The sequence below is a fragment of the Rattus norvegicus genome, chromosome 17, assembly GCF_021556685.1.
Source record: "Rattus norvegicus strain SHRSP/BbbUtx chromosome 17, alternate assembly SHRSP_T2T, whole genome shotgun sequence".
In the NCBI taxonomy this organism is placed as follows: domain Eukaryota; kingdom Metazoa; phylum Chordata; class Mammalia; order Rodentia; family Muridae; genus Rattus; species Rattus norvegicus.
The window spans coordinates 8,696,894-8,718,716 of NC_141550.1; the positions used below are offsets into that span (position 1 = coordinate 8,696,894).

A 21,823-nucleotide genomic window follows, 5' to 3' on the forward strand; every position below is an offset into this window, starting at 1 on the left:
TACAAGCAGTTTCTGCGAACTCCCTCTGAGGTCGGAAAGATACACAGCCCTCCCTCCTGGGTACCGCTTATTCCCTTCCCCACTTCCTTATTAATGACAGGCACATCCCTGGAGCCACCAGCTCAGCTCCGCCTCCCTTCCAGCGCAGCCTCTGATTGGACCTCTGTCTGGCTCCTCCCACTTCTTCCCCAGACCAGCCTCTGGCATTAGCTTGCCCTCACCCTCCTTGAAGGTCGGGTGCTCCACTACTGGAGGTAGAAGGGTGGAATTGCGCTTGTTTTGCCCTACTTCAAATACTTTTTGGGGGGCTGCGTGAGACTATGAAGAAATACTGGGGGAGTAGGCCATGGGCCTTTCTAGCTTGAGACCCGGGCCTGCAGCTCGGACCCTCTGAGAACCTCATGAAAGCATTCCAGGATGTAATAAACCCGTCAAGCCTCGGCTAATTTATATGGAAGCAGATGATTTCCCATTTTTTAGAATGTAAATGTTTACATTGTAGCATTCCCCTGCCCCCGGCATCCGGGGCCCTGGCACGTCAGTGATGGAATCAGCCGCTTCTCCTCGGGGATCCTTAGATGGAAGCGCCACGATGCCAAGAAGCGTCCCGCTTTCAGCCAGCCCGGGTGTGCAAACCCCGCACCAAGGAAGGCCACCAAGCGTTTGCTTAATGTTACCAAGTTCCACGTGGCTCTTACAGAGGAGAAGTAGCACTTTTAAGGGTAAGCCTCAGAACAGAGGGTGCAATTCTGACTATGTAGCTTCCCAAGGTCTCTTTGCTACACTTCTCTCCTCTAAGACAGTCAATTCCTTACGAGCTCTAATGTATTAGCTTTATATGGGAGTTTTGTGTTGTAGAAATAGTGACTAGCATAGATGGGTGGGAAACCTTGACAACAATCCAAGGAAATTATGCTTTAGCTCATAGACCCCCTGAGTGCCCTACTACCCCTCTGTGTGCAGGTCTGCTTGAGGCTAAGAACCCTGCCCTTTAACACTCTGGGTGTCTGTGAACAAGTGCAACTCCTAGAAAAGGGTTCGCCACTTGGTCATAAGCCCCAGAAACTACAAAGGTCTCCTTGGATCCCTGTGAGAGCAAAGAGCCACTGCGATTCGTGCCACTGGTCACCCAGGCACGCCTGGGGTTCTGGTGCCTGCTCCATTAGACAAGCGCATGTTCTGTTCAATAGGAGCCATATATGCTACCTGGACCTTTAGCTTCCTCACTGGCCAAGTGAGGAAGTATGTCTGACCCTCCCCACCTCTAACAAATAGTGAGGGAGAAGTAAAAGCCCTTCCCCCACCCAGGAGTGGGAAAAGATACAGCACCTTGGAACCCTGGTCCTTCGGTTACTACCATGCCGGACTGTGTGTCCTTGGGTAAGTGACTCACCTCTCTGTGCTCCGTGTTCTTTAAGATGACGAGATACTAAACTATAGTAGCAATCTCCTAGCTACTAATAATTGCCAGGTGCTGAGTTTTTCACTCCCTGGTCTACAGAGCAGTCAGTGAGGGTATCTGAGACTGGACCATCTGCCTGGCAAACAATGCTTGCCGGCTGGCTGGTGGCAGACAGTGCTCAAGGACTGGAGAAGGCGGGTGTGACCCAGGGGCATTCTTGCACTCAAGAGATCCTGTGCCTCACCCCGCCCCCCATCAGATCAATGGATCAACTGTCACTGTGATGTACCTGACCACCGTTCTCCATACCTGCTCTCAGAATCCATGGCAAAAACAGGGGTCAGCCCCCTCTCCAGCTGAACTAGGTCACCTGAGGACACAGTTTCCAGGGAAAACATCTGAGTGAGCCTCTCCAGTCCATCTCAGCCTTGCTGGGGTCTAAAGCTCATGGCAGCCCGAGACCCCATAGCCACCAGTGCAGAAGACCAAGCCCACTGTCTCCATCAACCTGAAGCCTGTCCAGAGCTCAGCAGGTAGCCCTCCTCCTGCTTCTAAGAACCAAGCGTCATTCGGTCAGCTTAGAGCCATTTCTCTTCCTCCAGGGAAATGCAATCGACTAAGGGCCCTTCCCTACTCCACCCCCAGGTCTCCCCAGCCTTGTAACCTGAGTGCCCCCCAAACACTTTCTGGCAGTTTCTGCTCCAGCCAGCTCTAGACCTGCTAGAGATTCTCTTGTTTTTATCCTAGTGACTGTGAGTGGCATCTCTGGCCCCAGCCTTGGTGGGATTTAATGAGCTAGGCTACATCACAGTGCCCACCGAAGCCACTGAAACCTCCCTTCTACCTAGGATGACGCCACATCCTGCCTTTTCCCAAGCAGCTCCTGGCCTTGCCTACCCAGGCTCTCCCTCCTCTCTGGTACAGCCTGCTCAAAGAAGGGCCAAGAAGTACAGCCTTCACAGGGCTCTCAACGAACCCCTGGGTAGAAGGCAGAATGGAATCCTCTTTGGACCTGTGTCCACGTTATGGGTCATAAAGGCCTTTATGTGCCTATAAAGCAGAATTCCTGCAAAGCCTTTCCATTCCAACATGCTACCTGCAGTAAACTGCCGCTGTACACACACAGCCCTCATGACCGACAGGGTCTACACACGTGCACGCCACCAGTGTCACCTGCATCCACCTGGCTAGGAAGGGCTGCCAGGGGGCAGGGGAGTCTTAGTCCCAGCCCTGGCACCTGATCTGGGTCTGTTGCCCCATCTCAGTGAGTAAGATTTCCTGCCTGGAGCCCCACCATAACCACAGCTCAGACATCAAACTAGCGTAAAACTCACTTTCCACTTTATCTATCCATTCAGTGTCGGGTCATTCGCTGAAGCACAGGTCAGTGGAACCTTGGTTGGCAAGCCCATGCTCTCCCTGTGTGTCTGTCCTCGAGAGACAATAAGAAACATGTGGGAAGATAGCTGGCAGTTAGGATGAGGAAGTGAAATGTGTCAGAGCTGCATACAGGAGCCATGATGGTCTGGGAGGGAGAGCATATGAATAAGCATTCCCTCAGGGGGAGGAAGCCCCTCTGTAGCTGTGTTTTCATGTGCTGTGTGGGCAGGGGAACCTTGAATCACAGCATGGTGAGCCCCACTCGGGTAGGAGGTGCCTGCTAGCCCCAAAAGCTCATCTGCCCTGTGGGAAGGATGGAATCCTTGGAGCCTTACTAATACTGCTTTGTCATGTCTCCTAGAGACAAGTCACATGCCAACTCCTACAGCTGGGTCCCTGTGTCCCCCTCCTCAGGGTGAGTCTCCTGACCCTAACTTCCCATCGACAGCAGTCTGGAAGCCCAAATCCTACTCAATGACCAGCACACAGTAGGTACTTAAGATCAGCAGAGAAGTAACAAGGAATCCGCTAGTTCAGCCTCCAAAGCAGAGCCTCCATGTGTAGGGGCAGAAGAAAGGGACCTCATTTTTTGTCCTTTGTGCAAATTAACAATGATGGCTCTACAGGGCAAGAGACATTGCTTATGACAACTGAGGCTCAACTTCAAGCTCACCCCCCACAAGGTTAGTGGGCTCCCCCTTCCTCTCCCCCTCCCCTTCCCCTCCCCCTCCCTTTAGTGCCTGATGTGACAGAGGTAACCCAGGTTACTGATGAGGTACACCTGTGAGTGTCCCAAAGTGATGGCTTGACACATCTGTGCCTCATTCTGAGGGGCCAAGTGGTCTCTGTGGACTAGAGCATATTGACTGGCCCAGGCTGAGAAACATGGCAGGTGTGGAGTTAAAGCAGTACCACCCGGGCCATCAGGGTCTGGGGGAAATGGGGGACTCATGGATTTAGGTGCCAGGGTCCACAGTTCACATCCTAGATAAATATTATAGGGTTGTCCCGCTGCAAGGACTCATATTTGCAGCAAGCAAGCCCACATAGATAGGAGGAGAGAGATTTGTTTAAGGGACAGGAGGCCAGAGTTGATGTTGAACAGAGGGTTTCATCGGGAGATGGAGACTCTGCAGCCAAGCCCTGATGATGCTGAAAGGGGCTACATTTGGGCATGGAGGGTTAGGATGCAGCCATTAGCTCATCAGAGAGAGCCTGAAGAGCTAGCACAGCCAGGCCTTCCCTGAAGCCACTGTTAGCTGTATGCCCCAAGGGTGGAGAAGAGCAGCCTGCTCATGGAGTCCGGGACATGTGAAGGCAGTAAGCCAATGGGTGCCAATTTGTACCAACACCCATGCTCTTAAGATCCCTCTCCCCCCGCCCGCCCCGCCCAGGAACCACCTGGAATCAGGTATAGAACTGAAGAGGGCCAGCCATTTGCCAGGGAGCCCCTGCTGTAGGGATAATGGGGCACAGAGAGCAGCAGGAAGGTTGTAGAGACGGGAGTGGCATGGCCCTGCCCAGGTTGCCCAACCTGCTTCACAAAGCGTGCAACAGGTGTTTTCACACCCAGCCTAAGTTGGGCACCCTTCCTCGCCGGTCTCAGGGCTCCAGGCAATTTGACAGAGATGCTTGGCCTCATCTCTCCGTGAAGTAGAGCCTGCTGCAACAGGAACAGGCAAGGAGCACCGTCTGTGTTGGAGCCCTCAGAACTCACCCTTGGCATCGGGTGAGCACCCAGAGCCCTAAATTTTAACATTCGGCGGTTGAGTTCACAACAACTTCAGACCACAATCTTCAGGGCCAACAAAAACCCCTCTCGCCATGATCTGAAAACTCTAATGTGTTCAGCCATCTTGGAATGGAAGGGGTATGCAGCCACCTCTGCTTGCACACCCCCAGGAAATGGGAGGTAGCACAATCTAAGTTCTGCCCCTGAGGTCCAGGGCTTCCTTTTCATGCTGAGAGTCCTTAGGCTGTCTGCCTACACACACACACACACACACACACACACACACACACACACTCGAGCACTCCATGATCACTGACTGGACAGAGCCTGTGTTTTTGACAGTAAATAAGGAATCAGACAGAAAGAGAATAAGGCCCCTACTCTCATGGTGGCCCAGTGGGGCAAGGCCATGCCTAGTCACTGGATCAGTGAGAGAAGTCCTATATTGTCCCATAGACACTGAGCAAAGGTTTTTAGGAACAGAGGATGAGGCCATTGAGGAGACCACACTGGGAGAAAGTCGCCACATGGCTGAGGGGAAGGGATCTGACAGCCTGTCTTAGTCAGGGTCTCTATTCCTGCACAAACAAGGAAGCAAGCTCGGGAGGAAAGGGTTTATTCAGCTTACACTTCCACATTGCTGTTCATCACCAAAGGAAGTCAGGACTGGAACTCAAGCAGGTCAGGAAGCAGGAGCTGGTGCAGAGGCCATGGAGGGATGTTACTTACTGGCTTGCTTCCCTTGGCTTGCTCAGCCTGCTTTCTTATAGAACCCAGGTCCACCAGCCCAGGGATGGCACCACCCACAATGGGCTGGGCCCTCCCCCATCCCCCTTGATCACTTATTGAGAAAATGCCTTACAGCTGGATCTCATGGAGGCATTTTTCCTCAATGGAGGATCCTTTCTCTGTGATAACTCCAGCTTGTGTCAAGTTGACAAAAACAAAAAAACAAAACAACAACAACAACAACAACAAAAACCCAACCAGTACACAACCAAAGCCCAGAACCAGGCAAGGTCATCTAAGAGCAACTTCCCCGGTAGCCACAAGCATTACCAGTGACTGCCTGTGGTCCCTACCTTTCTCCAAGGCTCCTGCCTTCTCCCAACTTCCTTGTTATCCAGGATTCTCCTATAGACTTGATAACTGGCCTGGAGGTGTCCAGCATCCACACACACACACACACACACACACACACACACACACACACACACCCCATCTCTCTTATCTCCTAGAACTCTCTGGGCTCTGCCTGGCAGCATTAGAAGCCAGTCCATATGCTCACAGCTCCTCTCTCTGCTCTCTAGACCCTGACATCAGATACACTGTAAGGGAGTCATGGGGATCTGCCTTAGTTCTTCCACTGAGAAACCATGGCATGGCCCCTATTCTGAATACACAGAGGCCTGGCTTGTGGTACAGAAAAGATAGGGGGCATCATGGTGCCAACCCTTGAGGAAGAGTAAAGTCATCTTCCAAGTACTGAGGTAATACCACCACCGCACTCCCCTCCCAGAGCTCACTATCTATCAAGCTCCCCCTCCATTGTTGGCACTGACAGAGGAGCATATTTCAAAATTTCTACCCTTAGGCAACTGTCAAAAACAAAAAACCAAAAAACTCCCAATCCTTGTGTTCATTGGATATTTACGGGTCTTCTGTCACCAGCCAGTCCTGCCACGCACACTGGCTCTACAGACTGGCCTATGATCGTCTGGGCTGTCACAGAGCAGACTCTTCATGGAGGAAAGAGGGACTTTAAAGAACCCCACCCACCCACCCACCAGAATGCATGCTACAGAAGTAAAAAAAAAAAATCTTGTGGTTCAACAGAGGGATGATGACGCAGGACACTTAAGATGGATTAAGTCAAGACCCTCTCAGGCAAGGGGCCCTGTGCTCGCCTTCTAGCACCACTGAGATGAGAACAGTCACACTCTAAACCTCACTGGGCTGTCTGCCCTCCCTGCCCTAACTCTGGGGCCCAGACCCAAGCAAATCGCTTGGCCACCCTGAAGAGCGAGGAGAAGGGAGTAGATCCCTACCCTGCAAGCCGGGAAGAAACCAGACACGTCCGAGAGGCAAGACCTTGGAACAGGGCAGCAGAAGCTTGTTGGCTGAATGCCTCCAGAAGCGATCAGTGGTGCGCATGCGTGGCGAGACATCTCATCAGCAGGCAGCTCTGAGCTCAGTCCTGTCTCCACTCGGCAATGTGAGTGCAGGCCTGAGTCCCCCAGTCTTCTCTCCTCCCACCCAACATGTGCTTTGCTAGGTCATCTGCTTTGACACACACTCAAGCCATCAACACCCCCACGGAAGGGCATCCCCCCCACCCCGTGTCAGACTCTGGTCCCATGGCCTTTCTCCCTTGCCTAGATGAACATCCAAAGGTGCACTGGAATTCTCTGCTGCGGTGGCCAAGATCAAGAGGTGTTCATTTCTTCAGCCTTCTTCAAGACTAGATCAACTCCCTCTGGTCTCTCCCTCCACGTGGGCCACCGAGGAGAGGACCACAGGCTCTGATGCAACCATGGCTCCCCTGGATTAGGCCAAGAAACTTCCCAAACCATAAAGATGTCCAAACATTGGCCCAGCTTCTCCCAAACAGACATAAACTGCCTCAATCACATCCGGGCTCGCCACATCCCCTCCCCTAGGCTTCAGGAACCATCTGGCATCTCCACCCTCAGGCAGCCCCATAGCTACATAGCGGTGGGAAGCAGGATCAGGAAAGAGGGCCACCAGTACGCCCAGCCCAGGCCCTGCGGCTGAGTCAGGGCCTTTGATGGTGCCTACCCTTACCGTTGGCTGAGCAGACAGCCGGCTTGCTAGCTGATGCCAAGTTGCCCTGAATCCGGTTATTTTTAGCCTGTTTGTGTATCCCATTTCAAGCTAACTCTGTGTCACCACTTGCTATCATAACAGAGAGCACCTGGACGCCTCTCCGAAGAGCAACAAATACACTTTGGAGAGTGCCGGGGATTGCCAGGAGCGCCAACTACATTTCCAGCCTGACACCCAGCTGCAACAAAGCAGATTCCTTTCTTCCCTTCTCTCGAAAAGCCTAATCCAGATAAGCCGGACCGACAATGGCTGCCTGGCCACGAAAGACTTCCCTTTCCCGGGTGATGGGACTCACACCTGGTGACATCAGCCTGGCACAGTTCTAAGTGTAGGGGTGGCCAAACACCAGCTCCCAATGCTTCCGCACCCAAAGCCCCAGCTTCAGCCAAGAGCGACTGCCCTTCCCCTTCCCCCCACATTGCCAGTCTAGGACTAACCTACCCAGCAACATCAGGACAGCAGGACAATTCCGAAGGGTAGGTACTAGGTGACGTGGTCATATCTTTAGGTTGGGGGCCACTGGGAAGCCAAAAAAACACTGGCAGGGCTGGCCTTCTGCTAATGTGGCTGGATTGTTCCCCAGAGTTACCCAGAGGAGTGGGTCCTGGGTCTGTTGATCTAGAACATTCTTTTCTGTGGTCTGACTCCTGCCAAATTCTCCCAGGATGTGACCCCTGCCATCAGATGACTGAGAACAGATGGCAAACCCTGTGACTCTCCTAAGACCCTAACCTCACGTGGACAGGCTGAACTACTTGTCGCCATCTTGAGATCACTGCCCAGAGACCCTCTTTTCATGTCTTCCTCCAGGGAGCTGGCTCTAGTCTGTGTTTGGAGAAAGAGGGGGACAGGCAGCCTGTCAGGAATACCTTTCCACACAGGTGAATCTTTCCACACGGTCGCACCAGGATTCGGGTCACCTCAAATGCAAACCTTAAATGGCTCCCATACCTCAATAGCCTTCATCTCTGCGTGTCTGACATAGGCAGCGTACTTCAGAAACTATGGCTCCAAAGGCAAGCTAAGAGGGACAGAGATCCCAGGTGGGCAGGGACGGGAGCCGGTGTCAGTCGTCAAGAGCACCATTCTGCCATCAGACCCACAGCTTCCACCCCGCCACCACCAACTGCTGTACTGACCGCTGTTGCTGCAAAAGCACCACAAGTCCCTGGGACCCAAGGTACTGACCCTGAAGTGACGCCTGAGTGACAGTAGCTCCTTGTCCAAGCCCCTTGACTGCTACGTTAAGGTATGTGGTCAGTGGAGGAAAGAAGAAAGATGCTTCCCCAGGGAAGGGGAGTAAATAGCCAAAGGCCATGTTGTCCATGAGGTACAGTCTGCCCGAGCCAGCAGACTTGAATGGAGATTGAATTTGGAGAACACGGCAGGAAGCAGGGGTCTGTGACTATCGGGGTGATTGCCGCTGTACTTTGCTTTGTCTTTAGCCATGGAAGCTTCTGGATAGAAAAACCAAACCCAGAATTGTCACCGAGAGACAGAGTTAGCTGAGGCAGCTGTAACAGTAAAGACAGAAGCGTTGGAAGAGTATAGAGTGGTCAGGCAGAAGGCTCGAGGGGCAGGCCAAAGCTGCCCATGGTTGAGGGATGAGATGGAGGGGAAGGGAGTGGTCTGGAGAGAAGAGACGGACCTTAACGAGGCTCGCGGCGGCAGGGGAGCAGGTCCAAGCACCAGACTGGGATGCCCGGGAGATTCCTATCTCAGAGCACTTCAGCCTAGGAAGCTATGGACCACAAGGATGTCTAGAGCCTCCCTACTCAGCATGGAGTATGTTTCACAGCAGATATTCTTCTACAGGTGCCAAGGTCAGGAGAAGACTGAGAGACACTGTGACATGTCTCTTCCTCCTCCAAATGCCTACCAGACCAAGCATGACAAGTGCACACACACACACCTACCACACACAACCCATCACACACACACACACACACACACACTCACATACACACACAATCCACCACATACACATACACACACACTCACACATACACACACACAACATACCATATACACATACACTCACTCACACACACACACCCCTACACACAACCCATCATATACACACACAATCCACCACATACTCATACACACATGTACACTCACATACACATACAACCTACCACATACACACACACACACACAACCCACCACATATACACATACACACACACCTATTATACACAATCTATCACATATACACACACAAAACCCACCACATGCACGCTCACACACACACATGCACATACACACAATCTACCACATGCACATACACAAAGCCATCACACACACACACAACCCACCACATACAGACACACACTGCAGACACAACCGTGTGTGCACTCACACACACATAAACAAACACACAACCCACCACACACACACTTACACACACACACACACACACACACACCTACCTCGGTGTAAGAGCCGGTCTCCATCACTATGGAGAAGTGATGTCACAGATGTCTGCTCCTCACAAGCCCTTGGTCCCCTTTGCCTTCTTTCCCAGCCAGAAGGTGCCACTGAGATGCTCCAGTAGGAGCCTGTCCTTCAAGGGAGAGCATGCCAGCCAATCACACAGCGCTCATCTAAGCCCTCCTTGAGAACTGCACATGGCTATGCCACACGGAGAAGGCCTTTACCACTGTAACCAGATCAATCAATGCAAACAGACCTGCCTCCAGACAGCACTCTGGCCCTATCAGAGTGGTGGAGATCTGAAGATCTGCATGCCTGATACCATTGTGTGGGCAGAAGTATAGAGAAGTAAGTGTTTAACATGACCCCGAGAGACGAAGACACTTCTGCCCCTTTGACAGGGAAACATGACAGTCCAGTCCCCTTGACAGATCAATATGACAGTGTCTGTCAAGCTGTAAAACTCATGTGCACTTTGATCAGCAAGTCGACTTCCAGGAACCTCTCCCCGCTGTGCGTGTCCGGCAAGAAAGATATTTGTGTGCCCACGATTTCTTGTGACAACAAAAGACAGGAAGCAATGGTCTTGCCCACCAACAGAGCACTGATCAAAACAGGAAAATGTTTGGAAGCCTGGTCAGCTCCAAAGAAGGACGGCCTGGCTGCATTGAAGAAAGGATGCTAACATGTGCCCAGTGACAAGAGAGAGATCGTGCAGAAGCCGCTGCTGTTTACGTGGTAGTGTTCGTGATCGAGTACAGAGGCCTCTTCATTTGCATAGCTCATCGATGTGGGGGCACAAAGCACACACCAGCCCCACACAGACAGGGGGACCCGGCTGTCAGGACCCACCCCTTTGTACTATGCACCCTAGGGCACCTTCCCCTTGCCTCTGTATTACTATAAGAAGATCAACAAAGCCATTTCGGGGACAGTGCTTCTCTTACCCTTATCTATCAATGGTAGACTCTTCCCGTCATTCCCTAAGCGGCCATGCATGGTGCTCTGTTCCCCGACCCCTGGGCCCAGCCCTGTGCCTGGTATATGATGAGACTGTAGGAAAAGGCTGGCACTTCCAGTTCAAGGATCTCTGAGTCTTCCTGACAAGCTGACAGGGGCCGCAGCTTGCTTTCCTCCATGGAGATCTATGAGAACAAGTAGTGAGAGAGCAGGCCTGGCCCCCAGCCCCACCACAGTAGCTTGTGGTGAGCAACATATGCCCATGAGGACCTGTGCTTCGTGTCTGGGAGATGCACCAACCCAGGATGGTGCCCACATGATGCCTGTGACAAGCTGCCCGTGGTCTTGGGGATGGTTTCTGTCGACTAAATTTCCGTACATAATCACGCCTGGGATGAGTGGACAGGACTCCCGAGAATGGCCCCACAAGCTGTTCAGAAGGTAGTGAAAGAACACAGGACACTCAGGTACAGAGAGAGGGGCCGGCGTGAGCTCCCTTGGTCTGGCCACTTCCATGTATGGGAGCTTCTGTAGGAACCCCAGACTGTCAGGTGGAGAAGGAACCCCACTCCTTGGTGGCAGAGCCAGGTACCCCTCACCTCACGAAGGGCCTCTGCTCCCCTAGCTGAGCTGGATCAACCCACCCTCCCTGACTGGTGCTTTCTGCCCACCCTCCAGAGGCAGCCACAGTGACACAGTGCTACAATTTATCAAGCCCTGCATCCCCACATAAGTCACTATGACCTGGCGGTGGGCCCAGGGGCTGACCCTTCCCTTCCCTGCTGAGCACCTGCCTGAACAGGCAGGCTTTTCCAGTTGCTCCCATCACACCCGACATGGGCAACCTCAGTCACCAGACCAGGGCTGGCATATCTAGAACCTCAGCCTGTGTGCCTGTCAAATGGGCCTGTGAGAGTCATGAACCCAGCACACTGGGCGCAGTATAAGGGCGACTGACAGATGTCGCCAGAATGATCGACCCCCTTAGGGCCAAAGGAAACCCATTGCATCCCAGAGCCTTGCTCCAGCACCCGGTCAGGGAGGGGAGGGGAGGTGGTGGTCACAGAGAGAAGGCTTCTCCTGGGCGTTGGCATTTGCAAAGCCCAGTAGCATCACCTCCACACCACACCTATGTTTGCTCTCCCCTCTCCTCTCCCCATGCTGCCTGCCTGCCTGCCCCGTAGCTCGCCCTGCTCCTGCAAAGGCAGCATACCCTTGTCAGCAAACAGCCCGTTAATTGCTTCTTGGCCATATTTCAAATGATATCACAGAAGCGGGCTGCTCAATTTGAGCGAATGGAAAGGAGGAAGGAGGGGGCATTCCCCGCCAGAGCCAGGGATGATGGGTAGCTCCAGTTACTAATTAATTCACTGCTCAGATGGAACAAATCGAAAACCCCAACAGGTTGGGTGAGTGAGCCCTGGGCTCCCCGCCAGCCCTTTTCAGCAGAGGGCAGAGCTCTGGTCCTGACCACCTTTATGATGGGAGCACAGGAATCCTGGCTGCCAACCGCCCTGGGGAGCCCTCAGGCCCCCATGAGGGCCAGCACCCATGTCCTCACCACAAGATCACTCAGTCCCTACTCAGTCACTGTCACTCAGCAGGCCAGCCCTGGAACAGCCAGCAGAACATGCCACTATGTCGCCAACTCTGGGAGGGCAATGATGCACCCAGGCGCAGGAGACAAGAGAAGGTTTGCAATGTGTGCACATTAATGAGTAAGTGAGAGCTCTGAGGAAACCATGTTCAATAAATCCGGACTAGCCAGGCCTAATGGCACATTCTAGCGCAGTACACTCCAGGTGACCAGTTAAAGCAACATTGTAGCCGTAAGAGCCACCAAAGAGGAGACCCCACTAGGGCAATGGGGTATTACAGAGAGGTGTTATCTCTGACAGTCCACAAACCCAGGTTCATCACCATGTGAGTGACCAACCCAACCTTGTACCCTGTAAAGTCCCCCATCCCTAAGCAGGGCAGGGCAGGGTGGGACCTAGGAAGAGAAAAGGTAGAAATAAGAGGAGAAGGGAGGAGCAGTTCCTGAAAAATCAGAGCCTTCAGGGCCCTGCCCAGGAGCAGTGCTCTGGAAATGCCCAGACTGTATAGAACCAGGTGCTTCAAGGCCAAGCCCAGCACCATTCTGAGAACACTGAGGCTTCCGCCCCCAGCAGAGTCTGTAGGCCCCTCAGGGGGATACCCAGCACCTAACCGATACCCCAGCCATAGTAGAACAGAACTGATGTGGAGAGGGTCAGACATGGAGACATCAGCCCGTACTTGAGTCTCTGACTTGTAATTTTGTTCTCGTTGCAGGAAGCCATTCAGTTTTCCAAGACAGTTGGGAATCTTCTCCAAGACGAGTATTTTACCAAGTAAAGAGAGTAACAAGGGAGTCAGATATGCAAAAACATTAAGACCACATACACGCCAAAGTGATCACTAGTGATATTTATTTCTTTAATTTTTCTTACTTTAATTTTCTCTTATTAGGGTGGGTGTGGGAAACCACCCTGGGCCACAATTTCTAATTCTCCCTCTTACCTGTGCTACCTTCTACAGCCCAGGTAGAGTGAGGAAATCGCTCACCACCTCCCGCATGACCCTCGAATACACTCAGCGCATAGGGGCCTTTCTTCCCCAGAGGTGTGTCTGACATTTACAAAGCAGTAAATTGTTTTGAAGTGTTATTGTCTATATTAGTATTAATAATGGATCCACAGTTCCAGGAACAGACTTGAAGCTAGCCATCTGCCTAGACTCAAAGCTAAGAAGACAGTATGTGCCTCTGTGGATGGATAAAGCCATAAAATATCATTCCGCCATTAGAGGAGCCGAAACCTGGCTGCATTGTATTACCTGAAGCAAGACACACACACCAAAAAAAAAAAAAAAGATACATAGTATATAGTTTCATTCTTTTGAAGCTAAAACGTTGATCTCAGCCCAGTAAAACAGTGGTCACTAGAAATGGGGAAGGTAGATGGCGGGAGAAATGGGGGGGGGAGAGGTGGAGGGAGGTGAGATCACAGGCTCCAAAGTGCAGTTAGGCGGAGGCGGGGAGCAAGTGTGGTTTATGTACACACAGTAGGGTGACTACAGTTCACAGGCATCTGTGGGGTATTTCAAATTGACAAGATGACTCTGAGGCTATCAACACACAGGAATGATGGGTACTGAAGAGGGGAAAGTGATAATTACCCTGACTTGATCTTGACACATTGTAAACACTTAATTATCACACCATAGCCCCATAAATACATGCAAATGTTGCATGTTCATTAAAACTAAACATGCGCCCAGAAAAAAAGGGGGGCTGGGAATTTGCCAGGAGCTGCATTTGCATAGAGCAGTTGGCATGGGCAAGTATCCGGGGGCTGTCTCTGGGAGAACAAGGGCAGCCACCTCCACCCTCCACTGGGCTTTACACAGTTTCATTTAATTCCTAATAAATGGAGTATTAGCTCATTTTACAGATAAGTAAACTGAGGTCCCAGGAAAGGCTAAGAACTTGCCCAAGATCCTACAGTTGACTTGGGATAGGGTCAAGACTGGGACACCGTCCATCAGATGCCAGGTCTACAGCCACTGTTAAGTCCAACCCCTACCCTCCTCCTCTCCACCCCATACTCCACTCTCCTTCCACTCATGGACACCCGCCCCACCCACCCGACCACCCAGGTTGCCAGCCTGCAGCTGGAGGGCTTCAAACTTCCAGCAAATGGATTTCTGAACTCGATCTTCTTTCCCCCCTGATGGGAGGCTGAAAAGACTTCTCTGCTCTTGATAACTGCTGTCTTAGGCTTTCAAAAACATCAGGGAGGCTTAGACCTACCCAGGAAGCCCTAGGTGCCCACTAGGGTCAGAGCCCCCTAGTTCAGGACTTCCTCATCTGAAGGAAGCATAGGGTTGCAAGGATTCCCCTCCCCTCCCAGCCACACCTGCCAGGTTCTCTGTCCACAGAGCCCAGCCCCAGGCTGCTCTGCACAATGAATCCCCGTCTGCAAAGAATGTGTATAAATCCTGGGGCTCCACGCAAGGAAGCCAGATCTCAGGGGCCCGGCAGCAAATCCCAGGATAAAAGCCGAGACCATCCTGCTGACAATTCATTCGCGCTTCTCCCTCAAATCCATCCACAACAGAACTGTTAAGCTCATGTTTCCTGCAAACAATTGTAAAAATGATTGGTATCTGCCCTGGTGGAGAACCCCGTCTGCTTCATCCCCAGGGCTTGGGCTTCCTGGAAGGGTTGCATGTGTGAGAAACAGGCATTCCCAAGACGCACAGATAATGGCTTCTTGTGGAGAACCTAATCACTCAGCTCTGAGAGGAGAAATGTAAAGACTGCTCAACACACCCAAGAGCTCTCCAAATGGAAGCCAGAAGAAGCCCACCACAGACTCCAGGTGGGGCACCTTAAGGCAAGATAGCTTAAGGTATGTCTGACCCTTTCCATGGGGTATCATCCTGCTGCTTGGGCTCCCGGGATGAGACTTCTAACCTCCTGCCCAGACCTCTTTCCTGTCTTTGTAGCTCTAAATGCCTTCTGAAGCAAATGTGGCATTGAGGAGTGGGGTACAAGGAAGAGAGCTCTAGCTATTGACCAGCATATCTGTTTCTGACCCCAGAGCTGATACTCACTGGCTGTGCCTTCGGGGTCGAGCCTGGTCTCTTTGGGTTTTCTCATCAGGACATTCGGAACAGATGCCCTCGGCGTACCCAGCCAGCTGACGTCCCGTCAGTGGGGCCTGTGGAGTCAAAAGACATTTACGTGAGGTAGCACTACAGAACCAACAGCCAACCCCCAGTCAGGACAGACACTGGCACCTCCGTGGCACTGGGCACAGTGTGAGGCATCACATACAGGCCACGGCAACTCAAACAGAAGAGGGGAATACCTCTTCAACCTGAAGCAACCTGGAGTGGATGTGCTAGTAGAAAGACCATTTTCCACAGTGAGTTCTGTGAGGAATGCACCATCTGTTCCTTTCCACATCCTCCCCTCTCCCAGCGATGGCTCTGTCTCTCCCATGTTGACTATCCATGGAGGGAGAAGCACAAGCCCCATTTTTTTTCCTTTTCTTTTATTGGATATTTCCTTTATATTTCGGATGTTACCCCTTTCCTGGTTTCACCTCTGGTTTCAACATCCCCCTGCTTCTGTGAAGGTATACCCCTAGCCCCTCACCCACTCCCACCTCCCCGCCCTGGCACTCCCCTACACTGGGGCATGGAGCCTTCACAGGACCAAGTGCCTTTCCTCCCATTGGTACCCGGCAAGGCCACCCTCTGCTGCATATGTGGCTGGAGTCATGGGTCACTCCATGTGTACTCTTTGGTCGGTTGTTTAGTCCCTGGGAGCTCTGGGGGGTCTGGTTGCCTGACATTGTTGTTCTTCCTATGGAGCTGCAAACCCCTTCGTCTTCTTCAGTCCTCATTTTTTTTAAAGAATTATTTATTTATTTATTTATTTATTTATTTATTTATTATGAGTACAGTGTAGCTGTCTTGAGACACACCAGAAGAGGACATCAGATTCCATTACAGATGGTTGTGAGCCACCATGTGGTTGCTGAGAATTGAACTCAGGACCTCTGGAAGAGCAGTCAGTGCTCTTAACCGCTGAGCCATCTCTCCAGCCCTTCAGTCCTCATTTTTAGGCCAACTGGTACATCAAGTTTCCTCCAGCCAAATTAGTTCAGAGGAAGACATGAAATCAAAGCCAGTCCAACCACAGTAAGGCGAGGACCTCCGCTAGGGCTGCTGGGATGGAGATCCTCAACCTATTCTGCTGGACCCAGGGCGACAGTGATGGGATTACTGACACCATCTCTCAGTTGTAACTTAAGCACATTGGTTCCTTCTTTTTCCTCTCAGTGCCTTTAGGGAAGAGCCTTTGTCTTTCTGGGCTTTCACTTTCTCGTCAGGACATTTGGAACTAATGCCCTCGGTGTACCCAGACAGCTGACGTGCCATGAGTCGTCCCTCCTAACCCTCCCACGCAGCCTTCCACACTGTCCTTTAAATGCATGGCCTCTTTTTTCACTATTATTGCATATACCTATTGTACACCCACATGCGCATATATATATATATGTATATATATATATATATAGAGAGAGAGAGAGAGAGAGAGAGAGAGTGTGTGTGTTCATAAATGTTACTTGTATGCATTTTTTAGGGCTGACCGTTTGGCACTGGATAACTAATTGGTGTGCTCATCCTTGGGGAATACCATCTCTCCACTCTAAGCTTGTAGTTCTCTGTGTAGAGTTGAGGTCTCATGGGTTGGTTTTTGTTTGTTAGTCCTGTCTAGTTTAACATGTTCATTGGAGTCATCCTTGTTCGGCTCATGTTTGGTCAGCCATATTGGTGAAACCCTACAGGTATATCTGATGTCCCCAGGAGACACAATTTCATGGCAAATCCCTAATCCTCTGGTTCTTACAATTTTACCAACGGTCCCTAGTACTGGAGTGTTTTGTAGATGTAGCCATTGGGCCTGGGTTCCACGGGTCTTTATTTTGATTGGTTGTGGTTTTCTGTCCTGGTCTCTCTGTTGCAAAGAAAAGTTTCCTTGAGGAGGAGTGAAGACAACACTTATCTGCGGGTGTAAGGACAAGTGTTTATAGATTGCTGTGAGGGATTATCCCGGTTTAGTAAATTAGTGTTTGCAGAACCCACCCCAATAATCATGACTTCACTTCCGCTGAGCGCTCCGCTAGGGCTCCAGTACCAGGCATGGGGTCCCTCTTGTGGAGCAGGTCTTAAATCCAATTAGAGATCTGTTGGCTACTGCCAAAGTGTGTGTCTCTACTGTATGGTTCTTGTGCCGTGCTGGTTGTTGATGTGGTTCCTAGGCATAAAAGCCAGGTAGGAAAGGTGGCTGAAACAGTCATTTTTTTAAGATTTATTAATTATTTTATATATATGAGTACACTGTGGCTATCTTCAGACACACCAGAGGAGTGCATCGAATCCTATTACAGATGGTTGTGAGCCACCATGCGGTTGCTGGGAATTGAACACAGGACCTCTGGAAGAGCAGTCAGTGCTCTAACCAACTGATCCATCTCTCCAGCCCCCTGAAGCTGTCTTTTAGCCATATGGAGACAGGAAATAGAAGCAATTCTGTTTTAAGTACCCAAGCAATTGAAGAAAGCCCATTGCTTTCTTGCTCCCTTATCAATCAGTAGACCACCGAGATAAAGAACATTATGAGAACATCACACTGATTCCCTGCATTTCTAGTTCCCTTTGAGGGAGTTATTTTGGCGATGAACAGGTTAGCATAGATCTACAAGCATAGCCAACCAGGTTTGGGGACTACAAGTGAATTGGTACAGTTCCCTGCTGACACAACTAACACAGTATTTTTGCCATCAGTAGGATCCGAGGTCCAGTCCTCACCCTCAACACTTGCACACAAGGCACCAACTCGGTTCTGCCCACAACAACTCTGATTGCATGTGGGTGCTACGTACAGAGCATGTCATGTAGAGGAAGGTTATGAGAGACATCTTCCAAGAGAGATGAAAGGCACCTGAAGCCCTCTTACATTTAAAGCAACACACCTCTCACACATTTCAGCGGCCCCACAGCAGCTCTCTGAGGCACAGACTTGTCAGGAAGCAACACCCCCATTCAACAGAGGGGTCACAGGACAGGACGAACAGGATTCATCACCGCTGGGGTCACATAGCACCACTGGATCCCTGATGAACTGCCCATAGAAGAGGGGAAATGAGAAGCACCTGGCACACCGTCTCCATTCCAAAGCAAGGAGGCCCAGCAAATGGATAGATGGAATCTGCTCTTGCATTTATGGACAATGATGTCATCACAAACCAGGGACAATAGAAGCGATTTTAAAAGACACACAGGCAGCCCCACATCAGAGGGTGTTTACTAAACAGTGTTACTGTGTGCCTTTAAATAACATCAACAAAGGTGAGTGAGGATGGTTTGGGGCTTCTAAAACTCAGTTCCACATCAGTGAATAGTGAGGAACCCCGCCCTCAAGTGCTTAGAGTACCAAGAGGTGCAAACTGACATAGCCACGGCAGCCATGGCTACATAAATGGTATTGACCTTTGATGGACTCTACAATGTCCAACGTACGCTGTCAATTCTACACACATCTACAGAAAACGCTGAGGACACCTTCAGGCAAGAGGGGAAAAGGAGCCCAGTGGTGCTTTCCCACAAAAGCAAAGTCTGAGGGCACAGTGTACAATCTCACAAACGCAGCTAGAGACCCTCACACCTCCAGAACCTGAAAAGCTGTGACCTCATTCCCTGTTTTAACGCACTGAAGGCCGTGCCCACCAGCAGGCGTGGACAAATCCTAGAATTCACTTCTCTGCTTCTGAGGGGGCCTCAGGTGCTCCAAACAACAGTGCTTAGTTGCCCTCCACCTCTAGTCATAGCATACTGCGGTATAGCTCCCCTCGGCAAGTGTGCCTAGCTCTGCGGGCACACACTGCCTCAGGAATTAGCCTTGCTAAGGTTTCCCACCTAAGACTTCAGAAGCCTCTCCCCTCTTTTGTTTCTGACTCCCTAAAAGTAGGCCTGGCTAATCATGGCATCCACCTGACAAGGGACTCTAAGAAGTCGCACAGCCAGATGACCCTTGTCTTAGGGTTTACTGCTGTGAAGAGGCACCGTGACCAAGGCAACTCTTATAAGGACATTTAGTTGGGGCTGGCTTACAGGTTCCAAGGTTCAGTCCATTATCATCGAGGCAGGAACATGGCAGCATCCAGGCAGGCATGGTGCTGGAGGAGCTGAGAGTTCTACATCTTCATCTGAAGGCTGCAAGGAGAAGACTGACTTCCAGGCAGCTAGGATGAGGGTCTCAAAGCCCATGCCCACAGTGACAACATCTATTGTGATGGCAAGCCCAGTCCAGTCCCATGAGCAGAAAGAAGGGCCAGGTTTCAAGCCAGGCTGCCCCATTCTAGGGTCTCCAGCAGTAGACCCTGTACCAACGGCACTCAGGGTCTCATCGATGGTTCTAATACCTGGGAAAACATGGAGTCCTCCTTGTTGGTTAACACATACTACGAAGTGAACATGCCTCTACTATTAAATTCAAAGTTCCCAAAGAGGCTTCCCGAGATCACCATGGATCCTACGGGTAGCCCTAGTTTAGGAAAGAGAAGCCCCAGTACAGGAAGGAAGCCTCCCATTATTAACTAGGCTTTTATTCTTATGCTAGAAACCATCTCGAAAGCAACCTCAAAAGAAAAGGGTTTAATTCCTATTGCATTGTCATCCGTCATGAAGGGAAGCCAGGGCAGGAAGAAGTCAAGCAGAAACCTGGACGAAGGAACCGGAACAGAGACCATGGAGATCACTGCTTTCTCACTTATTCATTGTGCTCTCTTAGGTACTCCAGGACCACCTTTCCCAGGGTTGGCACTACCCACAGTGGCCTGGACCCTTCCACGCCAACCATCAACCAAGAGCACGGTCCATAGGCCAGTCTGAAGGAAGCGATTTTACAAGTGAGGTTCCCCCCTTAGTTGACTAGCTTCTGTCAAGCTGACAAAAAAAAAAAAAAAACCTAACCAATGAGGGTCCTGAGGAGACCGGATGACCTCTGTCACCGACTCAGGCACAACCTGAAAGAGGGCAAAGAGAAGGCAAAAACAACACTGGCCACGGTGGCCTGTCAGCTAGAGGGTGAGACTCAGGGTCCCAAGGCTCCACATGCATATCTGCTCTGCCCCATGCTAGGCCTGGAGGGAGCCAAGTTGAGGAATAAAGGACAGAGACAGCAGGGCCACCCCCTACTTTCCTTTCTCTAGAAGACATCCTGCGACCACATACCTCCCCTTCTGGTCATTTCCCTCTTCTCTCTCTCTCTCTCTACCTGTCTCCATGGCAACAGAAGAGGATTCTGTTCATAAATAGAGCTGTTTTCTCAAAGGTTACTTCAAATGAGCAGCCCCCACCTGTCCTGTGTTCGGGAAGTTGAACACCAGTCAGCATGTCACCTCCCAAGACCTCCATGGCACAGCGGAGACCCAGGTGTCACCTCACACACAAATAGCACCCTGCACCCTTTCTTTTCCTACCCCCAACATGGTGACACCAGAGGTCCGTTGCACAGACACTGCCAAGCACTTGGCTTTTCTTTCCTCCTCCGCTGTTTTTCTGGCTCCCTGGTCTTACTGAGTCCTTCATGTTCTTTTTAGGGGACATATTGGGCATCACCAGCTGCCTGGGAAAAGACTTTCCCCTACTGCAAAATAGACAGACCAATCAGAAGAAAGGGGGTCAGAGCTTGGTGGTAGAGGGTATTACATATGAAGTTCTGTGTTTCTGCTCATTCCCAGACACACTGTTGTCCAAATAGGTTTGCTTTATTATTGAGACGCAACTGCTCTGTGTTACGGCTTGCTTTCCCAGAATTCCATGAGGCAGGTCCGGTGAAAATGCCATTTTGGCCAATAACTTCCAGCAGCCAATAGACTCCACACTGAGCATTTCTCTATTGGAAAAAAAAAAAAAAAAAACACCTGTCTGCTTCAACCAGACATTGAGCAGGGCTCTTTAAAGACAAGGATACCATCCTCCATGATAGCACACCTTAGGAGATGCTCAAAGTTGGCATCCCGGCCCCATCAATACTGCTTTGTTCTCCATAAACGTCTCACAAGCCTCTCTCCTCCTCCCAGTCCCACACTACTGCCCTTTCCTCTCCACTGGTCACAGATGGTGAACCAACACCAGCACTGCCACAGAACTTCCGACCATTTCCAGGTGCAAGACAGCCAAATATTGTCTTCATTTGAGACAGGAAAAAAAGTCACGTTGGTAACGGCTGGGGTGCAAATTAAGGATCAGGCACTTCTTTTTAATGGAGGGCTTTCTTGTAGTGATAGTTTGTTATTGTTTGTTTTGAGACAAGACCTCAGCATGTAGACCAGGCTGGCCACACGCCCGGAGATCCACCTGCCTCTGCCTCCCAAGTGTTGGAATCAAAATTGTGTATTGCCTCATCCAACAAGGACCTGGCACACGTGAGCGCCTCCCATGAGAGAAGCGGTCAGCAGACTCTG

General features: G+C 51.0%; 2 long non-coding RNA genes across 9 annotated transcripts in view; one reads left to right on the forward strand and one right to left on the reverse strand.

Moving 5' to 3' along the window:
* Positions 1-1,590: 1,590 nt before the first annotated feature.
* On the forward strand, positions 1,591-13,441 carry LOC103694034 (uncharacterized). Of its 8 annotated transcripts, none has more exons than XR_015641445.1 (4): positions 1,591-1,935; positions 3,197-3,465; positions 7,443-7,837; positions 13,071-13,441. It is a non-coding gene; the product is annotated as an uncharacterized LOC103694034 (long non-coding RNA). The 8 variants fall into 8 exon arrangements; XR_015641442.1 differs by having other exon boundaries at positions 1,622-1,935; positions 3,144-3,465; XR_015641441.1 differs by lacking the exon at positions 1,591-1,935 and adding an exon at positions 2,519-2,785 and having other exon boundaries at positions 3,144-3,465.
* Positions 13,192-21,823, reverse strand: part of LOC147999975 (uncharacterized) — a 69,671-nt gene continuing 61,039 nt past the window's right edge. The window contains exons 4-5 of the long non-coding RNA XR_015641448.1: positions 15,396-15,502; positions 13,192-14,916 (exon numbers count right to left, since the gene is read on the reverse strand). This is a non-coding gene — a long non-coding RNA (uncharacterized LOC147999975). The remainder of the gene's footprint in view (positions 14,917-15,395; positions 15,503-21,823) is intronic.